General features: G+C 40.9%; 1 protein-coding gene and 1 pseudogene across 8 annotated transcripts in view; one reads left to right on the top strand and one right to left on the bottom strand.

Moving 5' to 3' along the window:
* CREB5 (cAMP responsive element binding protein 5) overlaps positions 1-18,455 on the top strand; it is a 404,519-nt gene that overhangs the window by 187,803 nt on the left and 198,261 nt on the right. The gene's annotated exons all lie outside the window — the stretch shown is intronic.
* LOC132372184 (small ribosomal subunit protein uS5-like) lies at positions 10,921-15,008 on the bottom strand (annotated as a pseudogene).

Raw genomic sequence — 18,455 nt, 5'->3', positions numbered from 1 at the left:
GGTCTACATAATAAACTTTAGTAGACACTGTCTATTTTAGTGTATGGAGGGTGGGGTAAAATAGGAATTGTTCTAGAGACATAGAAGATAACAACAAGAAAAAAACACAAAAGTAGGAACTATGTGAAACAAATATAGGAAGAGTGGGGAAATGAAAAGGGTGTTAGGCAAACTGGACAAGCAGGGATGCAGTCTTTGAAGGTGGGAAAGTAGTGGGGGGCACAGCATTAAAGACACAGGTGCTAGAACTAGACCCCTGGGTATGAAACCTGAGAACTCCGTTTGCTAAATGTGTGACCGGGAGAAATGTACCTCAACCCCTCTGAGCCTCAGTTTTCTCATCTGTGAAATGGAAATAATAATAGAGACCATTTGAAAGGGTATTTGTAATGTATAGAGGAGCCAGTCCACGAGCACTGGGCCCATGGAAAGTGCTCATCATGTGTTTGCTTAAATTATGGATGGGGTCTTAAGAGCTTTAAGTGACAGAATAGGAAAGAGAGCTCTACACTTGGAACTTCTAGTTGCATTGGGAATATTTCAGTACATGAAATGGCTGAAAAGTTAAGCAAGACAGACAGATCAAAGCCACTCAGAAATCTTGGAGATTGTTAATTCAATTCTTCAGTCTGGAAAAAATAGATATCTCTTAAAATTCTGTTTGCTGTAGAGGCCATTGAAGCATTACTGTAAAGATCTAGGACAAAAAAGGTACGTTTGGGCAGAAAGTTTTTGCTAGAGGCTTTTTTAAGCACCATAAAATTGGGACACATTATTGAGAACTTCTTATGGTCACCAAAAGGTAAAAGCCATAAAGTGAATGTATAATATTCATGTGTAATCAATTTGTGAATAGATTATTCTATAGCATATTTTCATCCAGTCAGGACAGATCTTTTCTCTTTATACAACTAATCTGATCTGTGTCAGAATTCACAAATTTGGACTATTTTAAAATAAGAACCTGTTTCCAAATGTCCTTCAATGGGGGGATGGTTAACCAAACACTGGTACATCCATACCATGGAATATTACTCAGCAATAAAAAGTAACAAGCTATTGACACATGCAATAACTTGGGTGGATCTCAGGGGAATTACAGTTAATGGAAAAAGCTAACCTCAAAAGATTACATACTATATGTTTCCATTAATGTAACATTCTTGATATGACAAAATTATGGAGATGGAGAGCCTATTAGTGGTTGCCAAGAGTTAGGGTTGGTGGAGGGGCTGGAAGTGGCTATAAAGAGGTATTGTGAGTAATCCTGGTGATGGAATAGTCTGTCTCTTGATTGTGGTGGTGACCACACAAATCTACATATATGTTAAATTTTAGAGAACTAAACACATACACACAATGAGTGCCTATAAAACTGATGAAATAAACTCTGTGGATTGTACCAGTGTCAGTTTCTTGATTTGATGTTGCATTATAACTATGAAAGATGTTACCTTTGGAGGAAACTGAGTGAAGAGTACAAAGGACCTTCCTGTGCAATTTTATGCAACCTTTTGTGAATCTATAATTATTCCTCCCCCCCCAGATTGAAAAATCAAAGATATGTTTAATTTCTAATTTGATTTTAAGTTAGTTGATTTCCACAATCCTACCCTGACAAGATAAGGTTCTCCCCTTTCAGGCACCCATGATAATCACTGAAAAAACTGACCGACTGACTACTTTTTGAATGTGAGCATCTTAGGGTCAACAACTGCACACTACCCCGAAATCCATAAATTCACTGGATTCCATGGCTACCAGATGAAGATTCAATGACAGAAACCTTTATGTGCAATTAGGTGAACTCTAAAAAACATGAAGAATGACTTGTCCACAGCCTTTAAGAACTTAGCCAGTACGACCCCAAATGTTTTGTTTTGATCACAGCCTATCTGTTGAGGTCTTCTGATCACATTGAAAGAGGAATTGGGCAGTCACTGATCTGAATCCTTGTTCCATGTAGTACCAGCTCCCTTATCACTATCCCTGTAACCTTTCTATCTCAACCAGATGGCCAAACAGGGAGGAGAGGCATTTGGCTGCAGTAGACTGTTCAGAACTGGGGTGCCCCGACCAGGTGGAAGTTGTCTCAAAGAAGGTCTTTGTTGCCTATGGCCACCACTGAACAGTGCCTACAGTCCAAATGTGTGTGACATCCTGCTGTGGGAGTTTGTATTTAGCTTGTAGATCTTCCAAGGAGTGTGATGTTTTTGAGGAATAATAACTGATTTGTCTGGGCCCTTTTCTGCCCATAGTTTGAATTTGTATTTTTTTTTTTTCCATTCCAATTTAAACCTGGTAAGCTTACTGAACATGCTGCTTTCTGCCCCTATGTTTTAGTTAGTTGGTTAGTCAGTGAGTTAGCTGGTAAGTTACAGCCAGTTGTGCTTTTAGTTTAGAAAACAGAGTGTGGAAGATTTTGCTGTAGATTTAAGGGGTCTTTAGGTAATTTGTAAATGTGCATTGTTGATGTAAGAAGGAATGTGTTCTCAGGAGATCTGTGGCCAGAGCTGGATTGTTTCATAAATTTTAAGGTAGTGCTTACATAGGAATACGTGTAGCATACAGTATTTAGAGAGATGGTATGCATAAAAGAGTGGTAATCCTCTGCATTTGTGTGACACTTAAAAAGTTTTCAAACCAGATCCCATGCATTTTTTTGTTATCTCACTCCAGGTAGAGCAGGAATGTAGGACAATTTCCAACTACATTTTTTTTTAAACAAATAAAGGACCAAAGGAGACTAGAAGGGCCATGACTTATTCAAGGTCCCTACTACAGGAAGCGGGGAATCAAAGACGAGTTATAAAATTTTTATTTTGGTGCTCTTTTCCCTGGAACCCACTGCCTCTACACACACCCTTGATACCAAAGAAATATGACAAATTCTATTTCTCCTTTACATTGGCTTTAGATATTGGAAAGAATCTATGTTTATGGTGAGATCTGGGTTTATTTTCTGCCATCAGAGGCTCACATGGGTGAGAGATTGACCTTGAGAAATGTCAGTGAAAGGATCATTTTAATGGCCATTGATCTTTTGAATATATGGTTAACAGAGTTTACAAACCCTTTTTTTCCCTATAGAACTAGATAATGTAAGACAAGACTGCCTACTAAGTAGTGCCTGATGTTGACTTACTATTCAGAAGAATTAAAACTTTTTTCTTTTGAATATTCATTCTATTTTAGTGGTTTGATTAACCTTCTCTTTAGTGGGTTTTTTTTTTTTTTTATAAATTTATTTATTTATTTATCCTTGGCTGTGTTGGGTCCTCGCTGCTGCACACGAAGCAGTGTGGCAAGCAGGGGCCACCCCCCCACCCGCGGTGCACAGGCCTCCCACTGCGGTGGCTCCCCCTGTTGCAGAGCACGGGCTCCAGAGCACAGGCTCAGTAGTTGTGGCGCACGGGCTTCGTTGCTCCGCGGCATGTGGGATCCTCCCGGACCAGGGCTCGAACCCGCGTCCCCTGCACCGGCAGGCAGACTCCCAACCACTGTGCCACCAGGGAAGCCCCTCTTTAGTGGTTTGATTAACCTTCTCACTGGTCAGATAATCTGTCTGATGAAGGAAGTATTGCTCTGTCTAGGGCAAGAATCCAACATAATTTCTCACTAAATGATAAAATAATAAATATTAAATAAGTAATAAAATAATAAAATAGTCATGAGCACAGCCCTCTCTGTAATTCTTCTCAGTATACATCATCTTAGTTGTCTCCTGTTTTTACCTTAGTTTTTTTCATCTATTACAATACCATAGATTAAAATCATCTTATCATTGGGATCAAAATTGTTTCAGTTGAAGTAGAAAGGTTCTTAATGACAAACACTACTCTTAAATAAATCATTTTAACTAATTTATCCCTTTGCTTTATTTCAAAAAAAATTATGTAAGTTGATTTATTGCTTGCATTATACCCCAGAGCCCTGGAAGAATTAATATTTTCTCTTCCAATCATTATGTGACAGCAGCTTGAGGACAAATAGAACCCAGGAGCTGATGTTTACATAAAGACTTAGGACACAGAACAATTTATGCCTTTTCTTATTTGAAAAAAAAGTTGAGTCACACAGGAAGGTCTTAGAGGACATCAGGAAACAGAATAGCCTAATAATTTTGATAATTAGTATTCTTCTGACACTTGGATGGCTTATATAGAGCGTATCAGGTCCATAGACAACTGGATGTCTCACACAACCAAAAATATCCTTGCTTGGTCCTAACAAGAAGAAGAAAGTATTTGTGTTTGGTGTTAAGTGGTGGTAAGTGAAAACTTCTAATTTATAAACCCAGGAAAATTCTACTCTAGGTGAGAAGAATATCAGTAGGTTCAGAAATAAGTAATCCATAATTGCTTTGTACTTTAGTATTTTCCCAAATTCTTCTAGATATTGCGAGAAAACCCATCTCTTTCTTCTCTCTCTGATGTCATCATCAAGCAATTTATCTTGTATCTGTTTGGTCAAAGACCTAACACGTTAAGGTGTGTGTGAGAAAGAGTATGGAAAAGGTCTTCTTCTTTTCTATTTTTAGGCTTCATGCTTGGAATCCCCTTATTCCAAAAATATCTTCTTGGGGAAACCCAAACAATGTGCTAAAATTAATACCCCAAAAGGAAATGAACTGGAGTTGACCTTTGCAACTTCCCACTCCTTGTTTCCTGCTATTCTAGTGACATTCTCAAAAATGGCACTTGTCCATCCCTGGTCTGGTTATCAGAGTTGAAGCTGATTTCCTGACCATGAGATGCAGGAGTGAGGGGCACAGGACTTTGAGAAAAATGGTAGGTTTGGCAAATCAAGATTAGAGATGCCAGACACAAAAGAATGCATTCGTTATGATTCACTTCCACGAAATGCTAGAATAGGCAAAATGCCCTGTAGGAACAGAGAGCATGTCAGTGGTGGCCTGGGAGGGGACTGGCAGCAAAAGGACATGAGAGAAATTTTTGGGTGACAAAACTGTCTTATGTCTTGATTATGTTGGTGGTGACACAGGTGTAGACACTTGCCAATACTCAGTGACTTTCCACATGAAATGGGTAAATTTTATCATATGTAATTTATATCTCAATAAAGTTGATTTTTAAAAAATAGTGATTAGAATACAATTTGAAAATCATTACTGCCATCTCCTTGCTTGTCCTTTAATCTTGTCTTCAGGACAGAGGAAATGACAATACTTGGGGACAATATTTTGATAGCAAGCACCACTGTTCATGTTTTATAAGATTAAAATGTCCATGTAATACCTCTGAAAGATAATTTATCTCATGAAGCAGGATTGTTCTGCTTAATTTGAGATATTGACGTTCTGTTCTTCGAATTATCCTATGCCTGCGGGTAGACATATTCGTTTGACTTAAAAATATTCACATATTAATTTCATTGTTGCCCTGCTAAGAGTGTGAATAATCACCCAACGAGTTACTCCCATGTCGTCTTGATTCGAATCGCACACCTTTGTGTGGCTTTCCTGGCAGATACCTTTGGTGTCCCTGCCCAGCTTTGGTATGAGAACAGCCACTAACCCCGGGAAAGAATCCTCAGCAAGCAGAAATGGCTCATATTCATTTGCCCTCTGCTTCTTGATTACTAATGTAAATGTTCCTAATCAGAACTGGCTCCTGTTAAGCCTTTGCCAACTTTGTTAGATGCAGCATGGCTTTTCCTTGTCTGTACATGCTTTTTTCTTCTTTCTTTTTAATTGTCTCAGGAATACCATCTTACGTTACGCATATAAGGTCGTCAGAAATAAATTAGAGATTTATCTGCTGACAAATATAATGATCCCTTTGAAAAACTAGATTGTGGTTGCTATAGTTAGGCTTTAGAGGCAAATATAAAAGTTGTGATTTTCCAGTTATTTTGCAGGACTCATTTCAGAGAGATTCTAGGTGAATGGCAACCCTTTAACTAGTATTTAAAATGTGAACTTTGGAAAGATATACGTACCCCCATATTCATTGCAGCGTTATTTACAATAGCCAAGACATGGAAACAACCTAATTGTCCATCAACAGATGAATGGGTAAAGAAGATGTGGCATGTATATATATATATACATATATATATATATATATATATATATATATACACATACACAGTTGAGTTCTGAACAACATGGGTTTGAACCGCATGGGTCCACTCATACACAGATTTTTTTCGATAGTAAATACTACTGTACTACATGATCCACAGGTGGTTGAATCCACGGATGCAGAACCTTGGGTATGAAGGAACCATGGATATGGAGGGCCAACTAAAAGTTATAGCAGATTTCTGACTGCATAGAGGGTCAATGCCCCCAACTCCCACGTTGTTTCAGAGTCGACTGTACCATGGAGTATTATTCAGCCATAACAAAGAAGGAAATCCTGTCTTTTGTAACAACATGGATAGACTTAAAACACTAACCCATAGATACAGAGAACGGACTGGTGGTGGCCAGAGGTGAGGGTAGGGGTTGGGGAGGGGAGGGGAGCACATGAGTGAAGGTGGTCAAAAAATACCCAAAATGTATATGTATTGGAGCTGGAGGATAAAACTACTCCAGAAATGTGTAAAAAGTGGGACCACGTGACTGAATGTAAGGGGAAATAGGGAGAAGAAAGAGAAGAAGAGAAGAGAAGAAAGAAGAAAGAGAAAAGAGAAGAGAGGAGAAGAAGAAAGAAAGACATACATAGTATGTCCTCTGAGTGGGAGCGAAACAGTGTGTACATACATGTGCTGGGGGCATGTGAGGCCTTCCAGGGACTGGAAAGTGCAAATTCGTCTAGCACACTCATTGCCAGGAGGACCCAATCCATAATAACAGACTGCCTGCCACATGAGAAAATTGTACCATATTTCAACTGCTGCCTAATGGATCTGTAAAACCTTAAACCAGGTGGATCTCTGAGTTTTAATGAAGTACACAACTCTGCGTTAGTTATGGGACCAAACTCTGGAAGTATGATGCATTGGAAGGGAAGTGGTTTTATGCTTTCTTCTTTGTCAAAACGAAATGATAAAGACCACTGACTTACCCAAAGGAAGACCAGTGCCCATAGATTTTTTTTTTTATCATGTGCATACTTGAAAAGATTTTCTCCTAACAAAATAAAAGAGGCAGACTTGGGATCTGGCTTGCTTTTAGAGCTCACAGCAGTACAGTTAAACTGAATTTCTCTTCCTCCCTCTGGCTTCCTTTGTTTTTCTCCAGACTTAGCGCTTTGAAACAAACACTGAACAGTACGGGACATGGTATTTCCTGGGTAATGTCATTGACTGTGAGCTTTGTTTATTAAGCATGACATTAGGGCACTGAGAGATCTTATATGGCTTCCTCTTGTACCATACAGATTACACACACACACGCACACACACACCCACACACATACACACACAGGCTCCTTTTGCCCTTCATTTTGGTTGTCTTTCCTCACTTTTTAGGAGAAAGCAGGGCAAGGAGTGTTTTCCCCCTTATGTGTGTTCACAGGTTTCATACTTTCCCATTTTCTTTTCTCTTTTCTTTCAGTTGTGATTTTTTTAGTAGCGGAGGGGTGAGGGAGGTCGAGGAGTGTAGGTGGAAGGATAGGACTTTAGCAGTAAAATGCCAGAAAGACCCTTTTGGCAGTACCATAAGAAATTATGTTTTATTATGGTTTAAAACATGAATGGGGGGAGGGAAATGTTAAAGGGGAAATACTGTGTAATTGAAGCTGCTTACTAGTCTATGGTCAGAGCCAGGCAGAATTTGGTTGGCAAGGGCGCTGCTCTAAGATGTCATTTGATATCAATCCCAGCCTCCCTGCCTCCCTGGCCCCTGTCTTTCCTCCTTCCCCACAGTACATGAGCAGGTTAAAATCCAGGATGTAAGGACTTGTATCATTGACCCTAAAACTGTTGTAGAAAATCAGATTCCATTGTTCACTCCTTCAGAAGTCATTACTGCTTTTCTTAAATGAGGTCTCTGAAATTCCTGAGGGCATGGGGCAACTTGATGGTTGACATGTGTTGATACATGAGTAATCTTTAGGTCAATAAAGGTTACTGATAGGGACTCGTTGGTTATATGTAAGTTTAAGTATTGGCTCAAATATGAGAAGAATAGGGTCTCTACATTTCTTCTTAAATTACCTTAATTTAAAAGAGAAGATTTTTAAGTTATTGGCGTAAAAATTGATCAGTTGTAATTATTCATCTGTGTTCATTCGTAATCTATGACCTACTTGTATATCATGCTATCTCTGTGGTTATAATAAGAAAGTCAAATAACTCTTCCTGGAGCTTACCATTTAAAGCAAGATGTCAGAGGCCTAACTTTATTTTTAGTTATTTATTTTGTTAACGTCTTTATTGGAGTATAATTGCTTTACAATGGTATGTTAGTTTCTGCTGTATAACAAAGTGAATCAGCTATACACATACATATATCCCCATATCTCCTCCCTCTTGCGTCTCCCTCCCACAGAGGTGTAACTTTAAATGGCCGTGCAGATACATCATTCTAGAAAGTTAGACCTGAGGTAGTTACGCAACCATGGTCAGCAGGAAGCAGTGATAATTTGAATTAGTACAGTAGTTCTTGAGTAGTAGGTTGTTTGTTTACCTTTTGAGAAATGTGTGCTTTTCTGACTCGTGCATTTTAGACATAGCTTTCTTTTAGGTCCTAGGTCTATGGGACAGTTTGTCCTTTGCTTTGCAGCCATTTGTGCTGGACTGCCCTGAGCTCACCTGCTCCTAGGCTCCTTAGCTCTAGAAGCACATTTTTTGCAGAATTTGCTCTAGGATGGTGGTTGAGTCCAAAGTGCTTTTTCTATCCTTTACATGGCATATGGGATGGGCTTATGCACCCAAAGAGCCTGGGTACTGTTGTTACATTTGAGTGCCCATTTAGAATATTTGTTGAATGAGCTCAGTGTCTGGGAAGGATAGGAAATATTGAGCTATCCCTTAGCCTAATGAAAAAGGTAGTTTTTATTTTTATTTATTTGTTTTAAAAGGTAGTTTTTAAGTAGAATAATCCTCTTATGTGTATTTTGATTTTGATTTGATTTTGTCTTTAGGCTAGAGAGAGTTGTATGGCAGGATTTTTTCTTTCCTCCTGCCATAACTCTGTGCAATGAGCTGGTTTTCTCCTTTTGTTTCAGATCTGTCAGGGACCAAGGCCACCTGGTTGAGTTGGATGCACTAGGGTGTGTGGTGGTCATTGGGTCTCCTGCAATCAGCAGCAGCGGTGGCTGAGTGGGAAGGCTTCATGCTCGTTGTGGTCAGAGCCCACAGCTTTCGAACCCAGCCTGGTGACTGGGCTCTGCCACCAGTGTCGGGGGGGGAGGTGGCAGAGAGATGAGCGTGTGGGGTCAGAGGGGGCAGGCGGAAAAATCGGCTAATGGACCATCGATCACCTGAGGTTACCGTTGTGAGGGGGACCTTGGGGAGCCCGGAATCTGTGCCCTAGTGTCAGATAATGTTGATTCAAGGGGCCAAAGCTTAATGTTGTTCTCAACCAAGAGTTGGAAGCTCTCCAAGGGTGTCTTCGAGGGCCTTTGTCGTTTTCCTTTTCTTGAGCAGCTTCTCCCTCACCGGCCTCCCAAGCGTTGCAACTCACGCCGTCAGGTCTTCAGTTCTGTCCTTTCAGGCCCTGGAGTCCATCTTTTCTGGTACATGTTTAAAGGCTGTAGCAGTGTCTACCGTTTATTCATCTTGGGCTTCTTTCTGTGTCCCACTCTGCCAGCTGGGTGAACAGAGGCAGCTGGCAGCAAGGGAAGGGGCCAGAGGGAAGGTGGTGAAAGGCGTGCTCAGAGGGATCTGGCTTTGGTTTTTCCAGAGTTTGATAGCATTCGGCTTAGTGACCACAATTCAATTATAAGCACCACACAGCCATCCTGAGTGACTATATTCTTGCCAAAAACTGCTGTGTAAAGGCGGCTGCATTTTTGTTATCCTTGCCTGATGGATTTTTAAGTATATTAACCACATACATTCACACAAAGGGGAAAATTTACTACCTAAACAGGGGGACCTAAAATCCCCCAGGCTAAATAAACCCAATGAAAACACAAGAACTGCATTTACAGGCCTCCCAAAGATAAGAATTCAACCTTTAAAAAGGTTCCTTCAAATGAAAAATGGATGGTGGAGCTGCTAATGGCCCAGTAACCTAGGAATGTAACTCTTCCCTAATGTGCAAGGCCCTCAGATCTGTTCCAGCTTCTCGGGATAGAGGATTTTCACCCCAGGCTTCTGCACAGGTCTGGGCCTAGAAGGTCCCGTTGTGGCCTTCAAGATTTTACGACCACCTTGGAGGGCAGACCATCTTGGCAGTTTTTGTGTTGCCTCTGTTTCGTGTGCGTGTGCGTGTGCGTGCGTGTGTGTGTGTGTATGTGTAAAAGAGAGAGAGAGCTTCCTGTGTGTGTCAGTCTATGGGGAGAGAGGCAAGGGCCAAGGTAGGGGAGAGTGTGTATATCTCCAGCTTTTTCCAGTTAGAATTTGGTTGAGGTGGGAGACTGAAGGGAACTTAGTCTTCTGAAACAGTGGGAGATGTAAGTCTTCTTCTTAAGCTTAGAGGAAGAGTTAGGAAGCTAAGAATTTACCTAGTAGAATCACTCCTGCATGTGTTTCTCTGCAGAAATAGGTTATCCATTAGGGCAAATGTGAGGCAATAGATCTCGCCCAGCACGTTCTCAGACTTCTGGTGGTATGGAGGGTCTCTGAAGCTCACTACCAGTAAATCCTGCCACTATATTAAGGACAAGTCACAACATGCAGGTGAATTCATGTCTCTGTTGTAAATCATTTGAATATTATTTTTAAATAAATATGGTGGGTGGGGAAAGGGGTTAATTACAAAGGGGGTGAGGGAATTTTTTGAGGCGATGGAATTCTTCTATATCTTGGTTGTGGTAGTAGTTACATGATTCTATGCATTTGTCAAATTTCATAGAACTGCAATATTAAAAAGGGTGAATTTTACCATCTGTAAATTGTAACTCAACAAACCTGACCTCCCTAAAATTACAAATGAATAAATAAATAATGAATGAATGAATATTTCTTTCACTTGTCTCCTTGCTGCTTTGCCAGCCAACCAGCCCTTTAGACGATGCCTCCTTTTCAAAGGAAGGACACCACGTGGTCAGCTCCAGCCTATGAGCTCATGATGCCAGTAAAGCTGTTCCAGAAAAACCAAAGATGGTGTGCGTTTCCTTCTGGGGCAGATGACCTAATCCTCCAGGTAGCAATGCCCTTGTATGGTTAGCACAGGTAGGGAAATACTTAGCTTCATGCTGACTCACCAGGTAAAGAATCATCTCTCTGAATGAGTCAGAATCACAAATGTGTTCTGTACAGTCTCATGTGTGCTGCATTGTGAAAGACTCAAAGCACCAATGAGGGCAGATGCTTGCAGGTCTCACTGGCCCTATATGGATAACAGCCGCAGTCTGCAGCTCTCCCATTTCCTGGCATGGTCCTATTGAATTCAAGCCCTCTAGCTCAGTCAATCACATACCCAGTTAGGTACAGGAGAAACTTATTTAAATTTATGCTCTACTAATGTTGTTTATTCAGTTCTAGGTAAACCTAATAATTGTAGAATAAAATGTTTCAATGTTAAGTATATTTCTGGACGTATTTCTGGAAAGGAGGTTGTGTGTGTGTGTGTGTGTGTATGTGTGTGTGTGTGTGTGTGTGTGTAAGGATACAGAGTTAAAACAGGTTCGGGTAATGTAAAATACCACAAAAAGTAGGGGTTTCCAAGGAAAACATGGGGAAACGCTGTAGGAGAATCTAATGTATGCTATAGCTTTTAAAAGGAAACATTAATAGTGAAACATGCCCTCAAAGGGCAAGTCAGTAATAAATTTCGTGTCAGAAATTACCTGTCAGTAGGATTATGTTAAATAATGTTGAATTGTTATTAGTTGGAAGGGAAAGAGGAGAGTAACTTTCTCAAAAGTGTTCAAAGAATGTCATGTTTCACACACAAATCCCATTATTGTTTAACAGGACTTTTGTGCTTAACCCTTCTCCATGATGTATTGAAAATTTTGACCATTTTAGTTCATTCTCCAAATACAGTCATTAAGGAAAAGAAGCCAAAGTTTCTATGCAGGAATTTGGAATTACCCAGAGGACTAGTGTATCTGATTAGACATCCATTGTAGAGTGTCCTGATTGATAAATGTATGCCTGCTTGCTGGAACCACAAAGAAAAATATCTTCACTTCTTTGCCTCAGCAAAGCAGTAATGAAATAGTGGGGGCCTCACCATTTCAACATTTTGAGCATTTTGCTTGTTTTGGCCAAATAACTAAAAATATATTTTCCCCTTGAAGAAAGTCTCATTGCAAATGTGTGAATTTTTAAGGTTCACTGCAATATATTTGGTCTGAAACTGAGTCCACTCATTGAGCCAGGGCCCAGAACCCCACCCTAGATTCAAAGAAGATGGGGACTACCGGGAACAGAGTGGGAGACACAGCTGAGGCTTAAATGTGAGCTAACAGATTGTCACGGGGCTTTTTACAAAGGGCTGCTTATGACTCATAGGTGTCAAATCATCAAGTCATTACTCCTAGAATAAAAGATCACTTCAACTTTATGTGAACGGAATGAAGGGTGATTGCTCCATTGGATTTGGGTTTTTGAAGGACAAAGTTAGAGGTAAGCTTTGGGATCCCTCCATGTACTTTGATTTGACCCCTTGATTACTGATCATTACCTACCTTGGGTCCCTTTTGGAAACTGTCATATTTGATGACATATTTGACTTCATGACATTCAGACAAGATCTTGCCAGTGAGTGACTGCCTGAGTGCATTAGGCATTTGTGGAGATCTTTATTTCTTCAGGTCAGCAAATCTCAATATTTGTAAATTACCCCAGCAGTAATTTACAAATGGTCTTGGAGTGGCTTAGAGTCATAGATAAACTTTCCAGTGTGCAAGCCACTGCATCCTTTGGGGGCAACTTAGAATCCAGGGAGGCTTCTTGCCAGCCTGGAGCATTCTGATCTGCTTCAGGAATGCTGTCTTGAGGGTGAGACAGATGCAAAGCTTGTTCAGATGGCAGTCATTTGTGCTAGCCATTTGGGATTTAATCTTGTAGTTATGGAAAGATCTTTTAATTACATTGCAAAATATATAATTTCATAATGTCCTGTTATGATTAGTTACAACATACAGAGGCTAGGCTGCTGCTGTCACTCATAATATACTTGGTGAGACCAAGACCAAGTCAGTGAGACCATGCTTTTTCATGAGATACCACCCTCACCACCAGCAGGTTTCCTGTCCTGGTGTAATCTTGCTTCAATCGAAAAGGGTTGGATACTCTTGTTATCACTTCCGAGAGATTCCTCATGCTCCAGTCATAATGAGGGACACCTGCATTTCCAAAAGCTTCTTACCTTCATGTGAAATCCCTTCCTGGATTTTAGCATTTTTTTAAAACAATTAAGCAAAAGTATCTTATGTTATAATTGTGAACAAAACTTCTTAAATATTTTAATTATAGAAATTTCAAATATTATGTAAGTACAAAGATCAGGATAATGATCCAGCATGAACCTACCACCCAACTTAAACAATTATCAGCTCACAACTGGTCATGTTTCATCGGTGTCTCTACCCACTTCCAGCCTCTCCCAAGGTTATTTGAAGCATATCCCAGATATCACAGCATTTTATCCATAAGTATTTCAGCATGTAAGTATGAAAGTTAAGTATTCTTTAAAGAAAAGTAACCATGATACCATATTTTCACCTAAGAAGTTACCCACAGTTTCTTAATATTTTAAAATATCCTTCAAATTTCCTTGTTTGTTTCATAGGATTTTTGCCCTTTATTTTTTTAATTAATTAATTCGCTTTATATTTATTATATAAAAATGCTACAGTGGTGGCCATAGATGGAGCCTGGGCTCTCTACAGGGAGACTCTGGTGTGAGTCTGTAGGAGATGTCCCTGGATTCCTGATAGGGGGACTTGGTGAACACGGTCTCTTTTCAGAGGTCAGGGTGAGAGAGCTGTAAGTCTTGGAGATGGCATCATAGTTGCCCAGGTTGGCAGTGCAGCCCCTGGCCGAGGTGTGACAGTCATCCATACTGGCCATCAGCAGCAACTTCTTGAGTGCAGAGGCCAAGATGATGCCAGTGCCTGTGGGAGTGGGAAGAGGCACTCAGCATGGAGGCTGGTGCCTCGCAGGGACAGTGTGGGACCTGCCTGTCTTCTTCTCCCAGTAGCATTGCCGCAGGGGGACGATGGAGAGCTTGACCAGGATGATGGCCCCTAGGATGGCCCTGGCAACCTCCTTGGAGCACTTAATACTCAGACCGACATGGCCATTGTAGTCCCAGATGGCAACAGAACCTGGTCCACTGGCTAGCGTAGGTCTGCTTTTGCATGGACATAATCTTCAAAACCTCATCCTTGGGGCACATCCCCAGGAGAAAGTCAGTGATTTCAGATTCCTTGATGGGAAAGGAGAAGAGAGAAATCTCCTCCAGGGATTTGGTCTCCCTGTCCTTGATCAGGTGGCCCAGCTCGGCCTTGCTTCCTTGAACTCTGTGATGCGGGCTGGGCTGCTGCTGCAGCCAGGAGTACCCCAGGAGTACGGGTATACCTCTGCCATTTGGTGCTTTCCCAGATAAGTGCCCTTTATTTTAATTGGGCCTGAAATAAGGTCTGTACATTAAAATTGGTTGACATGTCTTCTTAGATGCTTTTAAGTCACAAATCTGTTCCCCCCCCCCTTTTTTTGTTTTGCCTTGAAATTTATTTGTTGAAGAGTTTGTAGAGTTTTGTACAAAGTGAATATTGTTGATTCCATTTTCATGGTGTCAGTTTAGCAAGTTCCTTTGTTTCTTGTATTTCTCATAATTTGGTAACTCGGGCTTTCTAGACTTCATTTAGCATCAAGTTCAGTTTTTTGACAAGAGTACTTCATAGGCAATGTGGGATACTTCTGTCAGGAGGCACCAAAATCTGCTCGTCTCTCTTTGGGATGCTGGCAGTCATTGACAATGCTCGCCTAGATCCATTAGTTCTTTGGGGATTGCAAAATGGTGAAGTATATTTCTGTCATTCCTTCTTCACTTATTAGCTGGAATACTTCTGTAAGGAGGACCTACCTTCAACTATGTGACTACCTGGAAGTCCAGTTCAAAACTTCCTACAGTCTGTGGCTCATTTATTTTAATGTCAGAGAGATGTCCTTTTACCCAGTAAGTACCCAGAAACAACCCTTCACCTGTAAAAGCCTGTAGCATGCAGCAGGAAAAACCAAGCCAGGACCTCAGGAGTCATGACTGTACCTCTCAGATCTTTATGATGTTGGACAAGCTATGTAATTTCTTAGAGCTGGCAGGTTCCAGGCCCCTACCTACACTTCAACCAGAGAAGCAGTTTTTTCTTAATTTCATTTGAACAAATCAAGCCATGACTTTTAAAAAAAAATTTATTTTATTGAAGTATAGTTGATTTACAATGTCATGTTAATTTCTACTGTACAGCAAAGTGATTCAGATATATATATATATATTATTTTTCATATTCTTTTCCATTATGGTTTATCACAGGATATTGAATGTAGTTCCCTGTGTTATACAGTAGGACATTGTTGTTTATCCATTCTATATATAATAGTTTGCATCTGCTAACCCCAAACTCCCAGTCCATCCCTCCTCTAAACCCCCCACCCCTTTGGCAACCACAAGTTTGTTCTCTATGTCTATGAGTCTGTTTCTGTTTCGTAGATAAGTTCATTTGTGAGGCCATGGCTTTTAAAAATCGTATATCGTCTATCACTAAGGTCTCTTTCAGCTAAGACATTTATGATTTTCATTTAGGATAAAAAATATATAAGTCCCCATCAGGATATTTAGGATCCAGTGACCATGAAGAGCTAAGCGTTATTTCTAAGAGTGTGTTATTTCATTTATTCATCCATCAGTTCAGTAGTTCATTTATATTTTTATTCTTTAAGCAAAGGTTTATGCTATCTAAGTCGCTATAAAGTCTAAAGCTTGAGAGTGGGCATTGTGGGCAGTGACCTTTAGGGGATCTCCTGGGGGTGCCATTCTTGAAGCCTCAGCCTGAAGTTCAGAGAGTTGAGGAAAGGATGCTGGAATTCTTGGAAGTCTTTATTGGCATCATCCATAAGAATGATTCCATGTACTTGAGAACTGTATTTGGAATTCTACCCATGGAAAGCCTCCACAGGGGAGTCAGTGTAGGGGATGCTTAACAATATCCCTGAGAGGGAAAAGCAATTCAGAAGACCATCTGAAGAACTCTCGTTAATTGTTTACATGACGAAGTTAATCTCAAATTGTAGAGGAAAAATACAGTAAACGATCCTACTTCGAAACTCCTTGTCCAGCTGTCCCTCAGTTCTCTGTGCAGAGAACTCTCATGCATACAACTAATGAGTGAGTACAGGTTAGAAGTGCAAAATCTAGTTTTAGCACAGTCCCAGGTTCCAAATAGCAAATGTGGACTCTGCTTTTTCATTAGTGCTCCTGAAATTCCTCTCTGGGTACGTGTATTCAGAGTGGCTCAGGTCGAGGGGGTGAGTAGAAGGAAGAAAGCAGAAAACAGAATTCCAAAATCCGCCATGGGAATCACGCTGGCTTGTGACAGAAGGAGCACAAAAATAAAGTCGACAGTTCTCACCTCTGAAACTAGGAGCAAATGGGGGCTTCCCTGCATCACAGTTTCACTCAGTACTTAGTCACAGAAGGTGCTCTGCTCCCCTGGCACTTAATTTAATAATGGGAGCAGTTCCTGGCAGGAGATGTTATGAAACAACCTTAAGCATAAGAGGGGGAAAAAAGAGCAGTGCTTCATTTCACAAATTCGGAGCCTTTCTTGGAGACCGTGAAGTTCTCAGTTCAAGTTAATTATTGCCAACAAATATTTATTTATTCACTTGATGAATATTTATTGAGTGGCTCTTTTGAGCAGCATGCGGTGTAGGTGTCACCCTGACACAGAGATGACAAGAGGCAGTCCCTTATAAGCAAAAGGCAGAGACAGTTGGCACAACTCATTATGAAACTAGGCAAACTTTGATAGCTCTGCGTGAAGGGGGTCCAAATGAAAGTTTTATGAGGACATGGTAGGAAGAAATTAGTTCTAGGTGGAGATTGAGAGGTAGCCTAGTAAAGGAGATGGCATTGAAACTGTACTTGGAAAACTGGGTAGAACTCCACTGGGAGAAGCCAGCAGGCATTCAGGATGGAGTATCCACAGTGAACCAGGAAAGGGCGTGGGGAACAGCGGTCCCCACTTGGCATCCATGTCTTCCTAAAGACATTAGAGCTTGGAGTCCATGTGTATGCCGCTGGGTGAGAGCATGGTGCTGTAGGAAAAGGAGGAGATATTTTTTTATGTTTCCTTCATTTGTATCAACTGCACTCCTACCGATCTTGTCAGAAATCACATGTCATCTCAAACTCTGAAAAAATTCATTTCATTCTGTTTTTTACCCTGCATCAACACATCTGCTTCTCTGTCAGATGCAACTCTGATTTCAGGACTGGTGAAAGGACTCTAGGCTCCCCTGAGTAGCCACCCACAGTTAGCGGTTGTCCCACTTTTCAGGGCTCCAGGCGGCCTGTGGCTTTGCCCAGGTAATCCTGCAGGACCGGTAGGACTCTCGGATTCTAGATCTATACACAGATAACAGCCACACGCAGCTGGGCCAGGCCTCCCATCCCAGTGAGCACAATCTCCGTGAGCCTCCCCTGAGACGTGGAGACTCACCAGGCCTTGGGTAAACACCCCCCCTTGCTAGACACTAACTTCAACCATTCGATTCCTGCCTAACAAGCTACTAATGGGGTTAGGCTAGGGATCATAATGTAAATCACTTTCTTTCTCAGTTTGAGGAGAAAGGGTAAATTCCTTACAATAGGAAGGCAGGTATAATTCAGACATTACAACTTTCTCTTCAGCACAGCAGCAGTTATTCTCTAGATGCACAGAGCATTTTATGATTTATAAGGAACTTTCACAGACTTAATCTAATTTGATTCGTGTTACAGGTTTGTCATTATTCCCACTTGCTATATAAAGAAATCGAGAGGCTCATTCATTAAGATAATAAAAATAATGGCTCTCATCAGGCACATTGCCAAGTCTTGTCCTAAGTACTTTACGTTTAACTCATGGAAGCCCCTAAATTGTCCTGCAAGGTAGATGGTTTTTGTCCTCATTTTGCTGCCAAAGGAAACAGGCACAGAGGGGTTATATAACTTGCTCGAAGGACCACAGCTAGTAAGTGGGAGAGGTGGGATTTGATCTCAGCCAGCATGGCTCCAAGGTTGCACTAGGTGGCCCATAGCCTGGTTCTGGAAGAGAATGGTTATCCAAATCTACACTCATCTAGCCCAGAGGATTCCTGGATATCCCAGGGAATGCTCCCCAACAGCAAATGTTTCTGCTGGACAAACGCCTTCTCTC

Source organism: Balaenoptera ricei, chromosome 9 (assembly GCF_028023285.1).
Source record: "Balaenoptera ricei isolate mBalRic1 chromosome 9, mBalRic1.hap2, whole genome shotgun sequence".
In the NCBI taxonomy this organism is placed as follows: Eukaryota; Metazoa; Chordata; class Mammalia; order Artiodactyla; family Balaenopteridae; genus Balaenoptera; species Balaenoptera ricei.
Note: the sequence above shows the minus strand (reverse complement) of the source record. Positions and strands in the feature narration are given on the sequence as shown.